The sequence below is a fragment of the Oncorhynchus keta genome, chromosome 34 (assembly GCF_023373465.1).
Source record: "Oncorhynchus keta strain PuntledgeMale-10-30-2019 chromosome 34, Oket_V2, whole genome shotgun sequence".
Classification (NCBI taxonomy): domain Eukaryota; kingdom Metazoa; phylum Chordata; class Actinopteri; order Salmoniformes; family Salmonidae; genus Oncorhynchus; species Oncorhynchus keta.
Genome location: NC_068454.1, coordinates 39,874,213 through 39,889,539, shown reverse-complemented (window position 1 = coordinate 39,889,539; position 15,327 = coordinate 39,874,213). Strand labels below are relative to the sequence as shown.

At 40.2% G+C, this 15,327-nt stretch overlaps 1 protein-coding gene across 7 annotated transcripts in view; it reads left to right on the top strand.

Annotated features, from left to right (window-relative positions):
• LOC118367119 (protein TANC1-like) overlaps positions 1-15,327 on the top strand; it is a 266,705-nt gene that overhangs the window by 12,815 nt on the left and 238,563 nt on the right. For 6 of the 7 annotated variants that reach the window (XM_052493856.1, XM_035750185.2, XM_035750184.2 and 3 more), the window contains exon 2: positions 11,356-11,469. The exons of the other annotated variant lie outside the window; for it this stretch is intronic. The gene's annotated coding sequence lies outside the window, so the exon portion shown is untranslated. The remainder of the gene's footprint in view (positions 1-11,355; positions 11,470-15,327) is intronic. 7 annotated transcript variants of the gene reach the window in all.

Below are 15,327 nucleotides of genomic sequence, written 5' to 3'. Positions count from 1 at the left end.
TCAGAGAATTGTCCTGAAGCCACTCCTGCATTGTCGTGGCTGTGTGCTTAGGGTCATTGTCCTGCTGGAAGCTGAACCTTGGCCCCAGTCTGAGGTCCTGAGCACTCTGGAGTAGGTTTTCATCAAGGATCTCTGTACTTTTCATCTCTGATGGGTGGTCGAATGTTCGTGGGCAAGGCATAATTAACTACATCATCTCCACCCATCAACCAGTATTCTACAGGAGCACAGACACAAGGGACCTACACACCGGTCTCTACATTGCAGATGAGCTGAAGGCAGTCATCAATGACCTTGGACCACATAAGGTATTTGTACTGGTGACAGACCATGCTGCAAACATGAGGTCCTTCTGTAGCTCAGTTGGTAGAGCATGGCGCTTGTAACGCCAGGGTAGTGGGTTCGATCCCCGGGACCACCCATACGTAGAATGTATGCACACATGACTGTAAGTCGCTTTGGATAAAAGCGTCTGCTAAATGGCATATATTATTATATTATTATTATATTATTATATTATATATTATTCATGGTCTAAAGTGAAGGAGTCCTACCCTCACATCACACCCATTGGCTGTGCTGCTCATGCATTGAATCTGCTCCTCAAGGTCATCATGGCCTGAAAACAATGGATACACTCTACAACAGAGCCAGGGAAATGATTAGGTATGTGAATGGTCATCAAGTTATAGCAGCAATCTACCTTATCAAGCAAAGTGAGAAGAATAAGAGCACCATTTTGAAGCTGCCCAGCAACACCCATTGGGGTGGTGTTGTCATCATGTTTGACTGGAGGGGAAGGAGTCTCTCCAAGAAATGGCAATATTACAGTCTGCTGATATGGACAGCCCCATCAAGAGGTTCCTCCTAGATGATGTATTGTGGGAGAGAGTTGTTAGCAGCCTGAAACCTATAGCAGAAGCCATTGCACGGATTGAGGGAGACAATACCATCCTGTCTGATGTTCAGGCTCTGCTTGCAGATGTAAGAGAATAAATCCGTACTGCCCTGCCCACTTCACTGTTGCTCCAAGCAGAGGAAACTTACGCCACAGCGTAAATGTTGGACCCCAAGTATGCTGGCAAGAGCATCCTGTCTGGTACAGAGATCAACAAGGCCTGTGGTTTCATCACTACCGTTTCTCGCCACCTTGGCCTGGATGAGGGCAAGGTTCTTGGCAGTCTGGTGAAGTACACTTCCAAGCAAGAGCTTTGGGATGAATATCCAATATGTCAGTCGTGCCAACATATCTCGTCAGCCACCTGGTGGCAGTGACTTTGTGGATCTGCACGCAACAGGCTGACCGAATCAAGGAGTGACAAATTGGTGGCCATCCAGGGAAATTTGAGGCTTTTTGAGCCTGACAACGAGCCATCCTCAAGAAGGTTGGAACTTGACAGTGAAGATGAGGCCTCAGAGTGATGTTAAAGAGGTGGACATTGAGGAGGTCCAGGGAGAAGACATGGAAGCCTGAGAGGAAGGCAACCAAAGCGTTAGTTTCTAGACTATCATTTTACAGATGTATGTTGAAAACATTTTTGGGAGATGCGATTGATCATTGGGGATCATTCAATATTCCCTTTCTTTTGTTGTTCAGTGAAATCACCCCATGTGAAGAGTCAACTCATTTAATTGAAGTTCGATTCGTAACTACATTTGTGCATTTTATTTCTATTGGAAGGATTTAATCATTTGCAATTATGTCTACTAATGATAAGGTAAAATGTTTATGTTTCTGTCCCCAAATGATATGGTAAGTATATCAATGCAAAAAACATATACATTTAAATGGTATTAATATTAATTCCCATATATTCCTGTTAATTCCCATATATTCTAGTTAATTCCCACGGAAAGTTTCCACCCCTGAATATTCCCCAAAATGTGAAACCCTAGTGACAACGATTCATCGATACGTATGTATGATACTGGTAAAGTTGTCTTGCACACCTACAGTGCTGGTTATTAACAAAACCTTGCTAGCTCATGGCTGCAAACGATGTTCTTCCCATAAAACATAGAAAAACAACATAATCTGTTTCAGTAGCTATTGTTAGCTAGCTAACTATATAGCTAGGTGTCATCATCTAAAATAACCCTAAATTTTAAAACAGTTCTTATTTGATTAATGGTGGTGTTACCCATCTTTGTGAATCTAGCCACAATACGGATTAAGCCACAATATTGGACTTTGCGGTTAGCCTTCAAAATAAAAGTATATCATTGACAGTGATGCAAATGCATACAAATAGTATAATTATGCCATAATTGAATAGATCAACGAGTTTGGAATGTTGTTATATGAAATCAACAAAAGACAATAATTTGTTAATTTGACAAAAATCTGTTGAAATCTCACTGGATGTATTATACTTTAGAATTGCATTTAGTACATACTTATTTCACTGTACAGCCTTACCTATGGATTGTGGATCAATGACATGGGGTATGAGTCTACTCAGTGACACCCAGAGAGCATTAGCATCGTAACTCTTATTATGGGACTCTGAAACAACTGTGAATTGTGCCACATTTATTGTGATAAGAGCTACAACTTTAATATTTGCATAAACTCTTCACAATTGTGGTCTGTGGGTGTCACCGAGTAGACTGATACCCCATTTCATTGCTTCACATACCAACCTTGTTTAAAATGATCTAGTCTAAATATGGCATGATTCAACCAGTTGTAACCTTCTGCATCACTTTCAAAGAGGTACTTTTATTTTGAAGGCAAACAGCAAATTCCATTGTTGTACCTAATCCTTATTGTGGCTGGCTTCACAACCATAACCCGGTCAGGTGGAGCCTCACTAGCCAGATGAAGCTAGCTGGCTGCTTATAATGTTAGCTTTGGGCAACAGGGTTAAGTAGCTGGCTAGCTATTTATTTTAATGAACTGAAATTCAATTTCAATAGGTGAAAACAATACTTACTCACAAGGATTCCTAAATCATTGCTAAGAATAGTGAAAATTACTGCAGTTTTTACTGGTTATTGTTTTCAGGCTGGTTGTATTGGTGCTAGCTAGGTACCAAGCAAATGCTAGCTAGCTACCCCACAAGTTGCGGTCAAACAAATAATGCTTTATTACCATTGCTGTATTGTAAACACATCGTTCGTGGCTGGTTTTTGCTTGTTTGCAGACTTTTTTGTACAGCTTTGACAGTGCTACTGATAGTAGTGGTGGTGCTTGGCTTGAACATGCAAATTCAGAACACACCACATTTTATACTAGAACTGTGTTATTTAAAGTGTCAAATTAAAATCTTATTTAACATGTTAAATGGTGTTATTGTCAAATAGTGTTATTTTACGTGTCTCTTTTTTGACACACAAAGACCCAAACGGCGTTCCATTGTATGTCGTGAAGCTAATAGCAGTGTGTAACTCCGGTAGGGCAACATCTGAACAATAGCGCACTTGGTAATGTTAGTGTGTACCGGTGCTCGTCCAGTCGCGAAAGCCAACATCATCCACGACAAAGAACGGTTGATTGTCAGGGGCAATTAATTAAATTATCTTGGCGTTAATGGATTTCCCCTTGAATTGTCTCACTCTTTCAGATGACTGCTCGACTTGTTGACTGCTCGATCCACACAGCATACATTGTGGGCTGGGCTAGGTTAGGAATGCTGTGTTGCAGGTGTAGCGCAAAATGTTATGTGAAGTCATTACGTCATGTACCTACGTTATATAGGTATGCACATCTGCTTTGACAACATTTTTTCACACCGGTGTTTAACTAGACATCGGCCCGATACCGATGTGGGCATTTTTAGCTAATTTTGGCCAATTCCGATATTTCTGCTAATTCCGGAATAGGGTGGATCACTTTCGTTCCCGGTTCTGTTTCTGTTTTTTTTTTTAATGTTTGTTATTTTCCAGCAGTTTTCGGTTATGTTCCCTGAACCAGTTCCAACCCCTGTATTAGAGTGCTGAGTTGTGGTCTTTTTCTTAGAGGTATTTAGGCCTATATATTACTAAAAGTTCAGTGTGAGGTAGTCTAATAATAAACCTCTGCTGCTGTGGTGATGAGTGGCCATGAAGTCTGATCCGCAAACTGTCTAGGCTAAGTTCAGGCTGAACACCTGTGGAATGTTCATCAGCCAAAACGCAGGAGTGATTTATTAGACGTGCACATCTGCTTTAAACAAAGGGAACGGCTCAGAGTCCCTATGATGTCAGAGTCCTGACTATTGCTTTTTTTTCAATCTACCCTTCTGTGTTAAGATGCCAATTCCATGAAATGTATTACTGACCTAGAAATCCCTACAATAGAAAATCATGTAGGGATTTGAAACTGGTGAAGATGCTGTGTGTTAAGAGAAAGTATGTAGAGTGTCGTTCCATTTAAATTCAATCACTTTTTGACTGCACCCCCTTTTGATTGAACAAAACTTTTCATACATATTTGCCCATGGTAGAAGTGGTCAGAAAGTGACTTTCAGGACATGAATCTCCAAAAATTCAGGAGATTGTGGTAGGGCTGTGACGGTAATTGAATAACCATGTAACTGACGATCATGGATGAAGACCATCATACAATTAAAATAACTGTCTAAACTGTTTAAATAGGCCTACATACATTTTTGGAAAAAACATTTTGTTATTAACTTTATTGTCATGTAGATAAACTTTACCTAATAGCGGGAGTATTTACTAATGGCTATAAGCAATTGTTTTGATAACTTAGTCTTTCTAAAAAACTGTCTCTATCTCAGCCTCTTTCCAACTGTAGTTTCATGCTCCAGCAGCTAAACCCCTAGATGCGCAGGGGTGTAGAATCGCTAGCCTATAGGCAGGCTATGGCACTTGATGGGTGCACTTTCTTTCATACAATGACATTTTCATTGCTTGCTACTAAATAAATAAATCAGTCTTCTTTAAAAAAAGGTTGGATGTGTCTGACTATTAATTATTAAACAGCAGTCAAGAAGGTTATTCTGGCTCGGAAGCCTATAATGCGCCAATTATGTGTCAAATGGACAATGCACCATGTGTAGCTTAGAGCTTATTTTACATCATCTGAAGTGTTTGTTGTGCCCGCCATCGGTTGAGACATAGCATGCTCTTGAATGCAGGATGGGTATAATGTTTTGGATGATAGGCCTAAATGTACTAAACTGGAAATAAAATTGCAATTTCAACTTTCAAATGGTACCACAAAGATGGTTGGAGGTCCACACATCAGAAAATGTTGACTTGAATGGGAATAGCAGTTGTTTTAAATTATACTGTCAATCTTCCATAAGAAACTTATTGAAATCATAGAAATATATAAAATAGAATACACATTCCCATTTAAGTTGAAATTCAATGGGGTGGACCAGCGGTCATCTTTTTGTTAGTAATTGGAAGTTAAAATTACAATTAAAATTAAATGGTGTACTAGCTAAATTCCAGTGATCTGAAGGGATAGGTACATTCTATGAATTATATTTCTATTATTGAAATGACACTCACCCTGTATTCAAGAGCATACTGTGTCTAAGATACCAACAATGCAAAAATGAAAAAATCAGAGTTTCAATGTTTAAGATAATTGACGTTAAAGCTGCCATATGTCACTTTTTGGATGACCTGACCAAATTCAGTTAGAAATGTGAGTTATAGATCTGTCATTCTATTTCAAAGAAAGTTTAAGAAGCGGTGGATATATTCTGTGTGCCATTTCTATGCTTCCCATTCTTCCCAGTTTTGTTTTTGTGTCTTGTTTTTTTACACCAGCTTCAAACAGCTGAAAATACATCATCTTTGGTTATGGAAAATGTATTTCAGAGTGGTTTAGATTAGAGGTCGACCGATTAATCGTAATGGCCGATTAATTAGGGCCGATTTCAAGTTTTCATAACAATCGGAAATCGGTATTTTTGGGTGCCGATTTCCGATTATTATTGTTATTGTTATTTAATTGTTTATATTTTTTTATACCTTTTATTTAACTAGGCAAGTCAGTTAAGAACACATTCTTATTTTCAATGACTGCCTAGGAACTGTGGTTTAACTGCCTTGTTCAGGGGCAGAACGACAGATTTTCAACTTGTCAGCTCAGGAGTTCCAAATCTTGCAACTGCACAGTTAACTAGTCCAACGCTCTAACCATTGCACTCCACGAGTAACCTGCCTGTTACGCGTAATGCAGTAGAAGCCAAGGTAAATTGCTAGCTAGCATTAAACTTATCTTATAATAAACAAACAATCATAATCACTACTAACTACTAATCCAGTTTAGCAGGCAATATTAACCAGGTAAAATTGTGTCATTTCTCTTGCGTTCATTGCACGCAGAGTTAGGGTATATGCAACAGTTTGGGCTGCCTGGCTCATTGCGAACTAATTTGGCAGAATTTTACGTAATTATGACATACATTGAAGGTTGTGCAATGTAACAAGAATATTTAGACTTAGGGATGCCACCCGTTAGATAAAATACAGAAAAGTTCCGTATTTCACTGAAATAATAAACGTATTGTTTTCAAAATTATAGTTTCCGGATTCGATCATATTTTTTTATTTTATCTTTATTTTACTAGGCAAGTCAGTTAAGTACACATTCTTATTTTCAATGACAGCCTAGGAACAGTGGGTTAACTGCTTGTTCAGGGGCAGAACGACAGATTTGTACCTTGTCAGCTCGAGGATTTGAACGGTTACGAGTCCAACGCTCTAACCACTAGGCTACCCTGCCGCCCCAATGACGAAAGGCTCATATTTCTGTGTGTTATTATGTTATAATTAAGTCTGATTTGATATAGCAGTCTGACTGAGCAGCAGCAAGCCCGTTAACTTTCATTCAAACAGCACTTTTGTGCGTTTTGCCAGCAGCTCTTCACAAGCACAGCGCTGTTTATGACTTCAAGCCTAATGCAAGCCTAATGCCTGGTGTAACCAATGTGAAATGGCTAGCTAGTTAGCTGGGTGTGCGCTAATACTGTTTCAAACGTCACTCGCTTTTAGATCTGTAGTAGTTATTCCCCTTGCACAGCAAGCGCCGCGGCTTTTGTGGAGCGATGGGTAACGATGCCTGGAGTGTGGCTGTTGTCGATGTGTTCCTGGTTCGAGCCTAGGTAGGGGCGAGGAGGGGGACGGAAGCTATACTGTTACACTGGCAATAATATAGTGCCTATAAGAACATCCAATAGTCAAAGGTATATGAAATACAAATGGTATAGAGGGAAATAGTCCTATAAATCCGATAATAACTTCAACCTAAAACTTCTTACCTGGGAATATTGAAGACTCATGTTAAAAGGAACCACCAGCTTTCATATGTTCTCATGTTCTGAGCAAGGAACTTAAACGTTAGCTTTCTTACATAGCACATATTGCACTTTTACTTTCTTCTCCAACACTTTGTTTTTGCATTATGTAAACCAAATAGAACATGTTTCATAATAAAAATAAAAAAATGTAGGTGTAACAGTATAACTTTAGACCGTCCCCTCTCCCATTCCCGGGCGCGAATCAGGGACCCTCTGCACACATCAACAACAGTCACCCACGAAGCATCGTTACCCATCACTCCACAAAGGCTGCAGCCCTTGCAGAGCAAGGGGAACCACTACTTCAAGGTCTTAGAGCAAGTGACGTCACCGATTGAAACGCTATTTAACTAAGCTAGCCGTTTCACATCCGTTACATATATCCACATAATTTTCCTCCCTCATGAAGCCATCTATTTAGTGAAGTGCACTAGTCCCTCCTGCAGCAAAGTGCCCCCATAACAAGATGCTGCCACCCCCGTGCTTTACGGTTGGGATGGTATTCTTCGGCTTTCAAGCCTCCCCCTTTTTCCTCCAAACATAACAATGGTCATTATGGCCAAACAGTTCTATTTTTGTTTAATCAGACCAGAGGGCATTTCTCCAAAAAATACAATCTTTGTCCCCATGTGCAGTTGCAAACCGAAGTCTGGCTTTTTATGGTGGTTTTGGAGCAGTGGCTTCTTCCTTGCTGAGCAGCCTTTCAGGTTATGTTGATATAGGACTCGTTTTACTGTGGATATAGTTACTTTTGTACCGGTTTCCTCCAGCATCTTCACAAGGTCCTTTGCTGTTGTTCTGGGATTGATTAGCCTTTTTCTCACCAAAGTATGTTCATCTCTATGAGACAGAACGCGTCTCCTTCCTGAGCGGTATGACAGTTGCGCGGTCCCATGGTGTTTATACTTGCATACTATTGTTTGTACAGATGAACGTGGTACCTTCAGGTGTTAGGAAATTGCTCCCAAGGATGAACCAGACTTGTGGAAGTCTACATTTTTTTCTCTGAGGTCTTAGGTGATTTATTTGGATTTTCCCATGATGTCAAGCAAAGAGGCGCTGAGTTTGAAGGTAGGCTTTGAAATACATCCACAGGTACACCTCCAATTGACATAATTTTCTGGAATTTCCCAAGCTGTTTAAAGGCACAGTCAACTCAGTGTATGTAATCTTCTGGCCCACTGGAATTGTGATACAGTGAATTATAAGTGAAATCATCTGTCTGTAAACTAGAGGTCGACCGACTAATCGGAATTGCCGATTAATTAGGGCCGATTTCAAGTTTTCATAACAATCGAAGATTGTTTTTTTTGGGCGCCGATTTAAAAAAATACCTTTATTTAACTAGGCAAGTCAGTTAAGAACACATTCTTATTTTCAATGACGGCCTAGGAACGGTGGGTTAACTGCCTCGTTCAGGGGCAGAACAACAGATTTTCACATTGTCATCTCGGGGGATCCAATATTGCAACAGTTAACTAGTCCAATGCAATAACGACCTGCCTCTCTCTCGTTGCACTCCACAAGGAGACTGACTGCCTGTTACTCGAATGCAGTAAGACAAGGTAAGCTCCTAGCTAGCATTAAACTTATCTTGTAAAAAAAACAATCAATCATAATCACTAGTTAACTACACATGGTTGATGATATTACTAGATATTATCTAGCGTGTCCTGCGTTGCATATAATCTGACTGAGCATACAAGCATACAAGAACCACCAGCTTTCATATGTTCTCATGTTCTGAACAAGTAACTGAAACGTTAGCTTTCTTACATAGCACATATTGCACTTTTACTTTCTTCGCCAACACTATGTTTTTTCATTATTTAAAGCAAATCGAACATGTTTCATTATTTACTTGAGGTTAAATTGATTTTATTGATGTATTATATTAAGTTAAAATAAGTGCTCATTCAGTATTGTTGTAATTGTCATTATTATAAATACATTTCTTTTAAATTGGCCAATTAATCGGTATCGGCTTTTTCGGTCCTCCAATAATATAGTATCGGTATCGGCGTTGAAAAAAATCATAATCGGTCGACCTCTACTGTAAACAATTGTTAGAAAAATTACTTGTGTCATGCACAAAGTAGATGTCCTAACCGACTTGCCAAAAGAATAGTTTGTTCACAAGAAATTATGAAGTATACTATTTTACTGTTTTTCAACTGTGCTGTGATGTTTTACATGATGTTTTAACCTTTCTAATAGCACAGATTGTGAGCTAACGATGAAAACCATTCCTAAAAGTATTATTATGTTGTTTATTGATTGACTATGGCTTTCCAAATTGCCCAACACTGCCAATTTGAGGGTTAATTTTAAATTAATGTTCATTTTTTTTGTAATGACCACGAGGGGAGACAGAGAGCTGGTTTCAAGCACAGGGCGCAGCAGGTGTTTGTGGCAAAGGACCACAGGAGGAGGCAGGTAGCTGGGTCCAGGGGCAGGCAGAAGGTCATACACTGGGGGTCCAAAAGGGCAACAGTACAGGGAATAGGCTAGTAAACGTAGTCCAGGAGGTCAGGCAACAGGAAATCCGCTAAAGGCTAAAGTACAGGCAGAAAATAGTCAAAAGGCGTAGTTAGTGAGGCAGGCAAAAACTATCATACTATCAAGGTAGGCGTAAATCATGGGAAAAACATCGCTCTGAAAGACATGTGTCACAAAACAAACAATACCTCACAGTGATGGGGTGCAAAGAACTGAACTAAATAGTGTGTTATAATGACATACAGGTGTGTGAACAGGTGATTAGAATTCAGCTGATTGTAATCTGTAGCGTGAGCTGCGTTCAGGGGATCAATGTGTTTGAGGGTGTCAGTTGGAAGTAAATGTTACATTTTTAGCCATTCCTGTCACCAGAAACAAGCTACTTAGGGGCAATACCAGAATAAATGATCTATTGATTCTGTCTCTTCGCATCAAAATTTGCAGAGCTGAGATTGTTGTATGCCCCATATGAACTCCCCTTTTCAGGACCCTGTCTTTCAAAGATAATTAGTAAAAATCCAAATAACTTCACAGATCGTTGCAGTTTTGTCTCACCCGGCGTCATGGTCAGATTCTTCGTTGAAGGAATGAGCGTTACACCGAGGCCTGTACTCAGAGCGGGATCGATTTGGAGGTGGAGGGTCCGTCATGGTCTGGGACAGTGTGTCACAGCATCATCGGACTGAGCTTGTTGTCATTGCCTGCAATCTCAACGCTGTGTGTTACAGGGAAGACATCCTCCTCCCTCATGTGATACCCTTCCTACGGGCTCATCCTGACATGCCCCTCCAGCATGACAATGCCAACAGCCACACTGCTCGTTCTGTGCGTGATTTCCTGCAAGACAGGAATGTCAGTGTTCTGCCATGGCCAGCGAAAAGCCCGGATCTCAATCCCATTGAGCATGTCTGGGACCTGTTGGATAGGAGGGTGAGGGCTAGGGCCATTCCCCCCAGAAATGTCCGGGAACTTGCAGGTGGCTTGCTGGAAGAGGGGTAACATCTCACAGCAAGAACTTGCAAATCTGGTGCAGTCCATTAGGAGGAGATGCACTGCAGTACTTAATGCAGCTGGTGGTCACACCAGATACTAACTGTTACTTTAGATTTTGACCCCCCCCTTTGTTCAGGGACACATTATTTCATTTATGTTAGTCACATGTCTGTGGAACGTGTTCAGTTTATGTCTCAGTTGTTGAATCTTGTTATGTTCATACAAATATTTACACATGTTAAGTTTGCTGAAAATAAATGCAGTTGACAGTGAGAGGATGTTTCTTTTTTTGTTGAGTTTATATAGCATTCTGTTGGTGGCAAGGATTTTGTATAATAGTTTCAATTGAAAAAGTATTGAATCCAGTGTTGATTTTTGTGTCAGCTCATATGGTGCCTTCTTGCTGTGGGCTCAAAACTAAAGAGAAAATCACACCTGCTTACTCTTATTTTGTAGTACCTCATTTGTTTTCCTATTTGTTTTGTCAACTTTTCGGCATGTTGTCTGTGAAGTAGGCTATGGGAGTTTTGTAACTTTTTCCACCTTGGCTTCGTGATAGCGTGCTAGCTGACTAACATCTGGAATCTGTCTATTTTAGATTACACTGACTCCATTGGCCGGTGAAGCGCCCAACCCTCCCTGGCGTTGGTAGCTAATTCAGCCTGCACGCTTTTAAAAGTGGTACCTTCGGATGGGCCCCAGCCATTAATCTGTAAGTCTCTGCTCTGTCTTCACTTTTAATGTTCGATTATGCTTTAGTTGTGTTCTAGCCGGTCTCCAGTAGTTAGGCTCTAGCTTGCCGACCATAACCGTGGTGATAATGGTTAGGTTAATAGCTAGTTTGCTAAATAGCTAACGTAGATTGCTGCCTAGCTTGTGGGCTAAGATAACTGCATATAGCTAATATTCTTTGATATCTAGTTAGCTAGATGGCGTAATGTGTTTCCAAAACTTTGGCGCGTCCTCCATATTTAAAGAATTATTCAGAATTCTGATCGGTTGTATGTAATAACTTGAAAAGTGAGTTGTAAACATTGCCTTGCGACTTTTTTCAGAAATCAGGATAATACCCAGATGCAGACAGCTAGAGTCACAGATGTTTATGGACCTGTTCAGCAGGTACAGACAGACGAGAGTTGTGTCTCCGGTAGCTTACTTTTATTCCGGCAAAACACAGTTTTCAACAGCGCATAGATGACAATAACATAGCAAAACCAGGGTTCGGATTAGCTTTCATAAATGTGCATTTTCAAAATGCAGACCACAATAAAAATCTGTGCTTTAAACAATTTCACCTGCTTTTTACATTGACAGGAAATATTGTTTGTTTGCTTCAAATAGAGTGATATGGGGCGTGCAAGTATAATTTTCCTTCACAAAAAATACATTAGTGCAACACATTCGTCATTAAATTGTTTTCTTCAGATGACAACAGAAGTGCAATGCTATTGCTAGCAGCCACAGAAAGTATTCAGACCCCTTGACTTTTCCACATTTTGTTGTGTTACAGGCTGAATTTAAAATAGAGTGAACTGCATTTTTTTGTCACTGACTTACACATAATACCCAATAATTTTTACAAATGAATAAAAAATGAAAAGCTGAACTATCTTGAGTTCAAAAAGTATTCAACCCCTTTGTAATGGCAAGCCTAAATAAGTGCAGAATTAAAAAGTTGCTTAACAAGTCACATAACAAGTTGCATGGACTCATTCTGTGTGCAATAAGGAAAAGGGAAAGGGGTGCTTAACATGATTTTTGAATGACGACCTCATTTCTGTACACCACACATAATTATATGTAAGGTCCCTCAGTGGAGCAATGAATTTCAATCACAGATTCAACCACAAAGACCAGGAAGGTTTTCCAATGAATCACAAAGAAGGGCACCTATTGGTAGATGGGTAAAAAAAAGAGTTTCATGGCTGTAATAGGAAAAACCTGAGGATGGATCAACGACATTGTAGTTACTCCACAACAGTAACCTAATTGACAGAGTGAAAAGAAGGAAGCCTGTACAGAATTCAAATATTCATCAGGTTTGCAACAAGGCACAAGTAATACTGCAAAAAAATGCCCTGCATAGAAAATGTTATGTTTGGGGAAAGTCCAATACAACACAATACTAAGTACTACTCTCCATATTTTCAAGCATAGTAGTGGCTACATCATGTTATGGATATGCTTGTAATCATTTTATGGAATTGAGCTAAGCACAGGCAAAAACCTAGAGTAAAACCTAGTTCAGTATGCTTTCCACCAGTCACTGAGAGATAAATTCACCTTTCAGCAGGACAATAACCGAAAACACAAGGTCAAATCTACACTGGACTTGCTTAAAAGAAGACAGTTAATGCTCCTGAGTGGCCGAGTTACAGTTTGGACTTGAATCTAGAGGTTGACCGATTATGATTTTTCCATGCCGATACCGATACCGATTATTGGAGGGCCAAAAAAGCCGATACCAATTAATGGCCCAATTAAATTGTTTTTTTTTTTGTAATAATGACAATTACAACAATATTGAATGAACACTTATTTTAACTTAATATAATACATCAATAAAATCTATTTAGCCTCAAGTAAAAATGAAACATGTTCAATTTGGTTTAAATAATGCAAAAACAAAGTGTTGGAGAAGAAAGAAAAAGTGCAATATGTGCTATGTAAGAAAGCTAACGTTTCAGTTCCTTGCTCAGAACATGAGAACATATGAAATCTGGTGGTTCCTTTTAACATGAGTCTTCAATATTCCCAGGTAAGAAGTTTTAGGTTGAAGTTATTGAAGCAGCGTTACCCATGCAGAGCAAGGGGAACAACTACTAGAAGGCTCAGAGCGAGTGGCGTTTGAAACGCTATTAGCGCGCGCTAACTAGCTAGCCATTTCACTTCGGTTACACCAGCCTCATCTCGGGAGTTGATAGGCTTGAAGTCATAAACAGTGCAATGCTTGACGCACAACGAAGAGCTGCTGGCAAAACGCACAAAAGTGCTGTTTGAATGAATGTTTACGCGCCTGCTTCTGCCTACCACCGCTCAGTCAGATACTTAGATACTTGTATGCTTGTATGCTCAGTCAGATTATATGCAACGCAGGACACGCTAGATAATATCTAGCAATATCATCAACCATGTGTAGTTAACTAGTGATTATGATTGATTGTTTTTTATAAGATAAGTTTAATACTAGCTAGCAACTTACCTTGGCTTACTGCATTTGCTTAACAGGCAGTCAGGCTCCTTGTGGAATGCAATGAGAGAGAGACAGGTCGTTATTGCGTTGGACTAGTTAACTGTAAGTTTGCAAGATTGGATCCCCTGAGCTGACAAGGTGAAAATCTGTCGTTCTGCCCCTGAACGAGGCAGTTAACCCACCGTTTCTAGGTCATTGGAAATAAGAATGTGTTCTTAACTGACTTGCCTAGTTAAATAAAGGTACACTATTTAAAATTTTAATAAAAAAAAGAATATAAATGAAATCGTCAAACCGGCGCCCGAAAATACCGATTTCCGATTGTTATGAAAACTTGAAATTGGCCCTAATTAATCTGCCATTCTGATGAATTGGTCGACCTCTACTTGAATCCACTTTGAACATCTATGGCAAGACTTGAAAATGGTTGTTTAGCAATGATCAACAACCAAAGTGACAGAGGTTGAAGAATTTGATAAGAATAATGGGCAAATGTTGCACAATCCAAGTGTGGAAAGCTCTTAGAGACTTACACAGAAAGACTTACAGCTGTAATCGCTGTCAAAGGTACTTCTAGAAAGTGTTGACACAGGGGTGTAAATACTTATGTATTTCATCAAGTTAGCAGACGACACAACAATAGTGGGCTTGATCACCAACAACGACTAGACTTCATACAGGGAGGAGGTGAGGGCAATCGGAGTGTGGTGTCAGGAAAACAACCTCTCACTCAACGGAGGTGATCATGGACTTCAGGAAACAGCAGAGGGCGCACCCCTCTGTCCACATCAAAGGGACAGCAGTGGAGAAGGTGGAAAGTTTTAAGTTCCTGGCCGTACACATCACAGACAAACGGAAATGGTCCACCCACACAGACAGTGTGGTGAAGAAGGCGCAACAGTGCCTCTTCAACCTCAAGAGGATGAAGAAATTTGGCTTGTCATCCAAAACCCTGACAAACTTTTACATATGCACAATCGAGAGCATCCTGTCGGGCTGTATCACAGCCTGGTACGGCAACTGCACCGCCCTCAACCGCAAGGCTCTCCAGAGGGTGGTACGGTCTGCACAACGCATTACCTTGGGCAAACTACCTGCCCTCCATGACACCATACAGCACCCGATGTCACAGGAAGGCCAAAAATATCATCAAGGACAACAACCCGAGCCATTGCCTGTTCACACCGCTATCATCCAGAAGGCGAGGTCAGTACAGGTGCATCAAAGCTGGAACCGAGAGATTGAAAAACAGCTTCTATCTCAAGGCCATCAGAATGTTAAACAACAATCACTAACTCAGAGAGGCTGCTGCCTACATTGATCCCCATTCACTGGACACTTTAATAAATGAATCACTAGCCACTTTAAACAATGCCA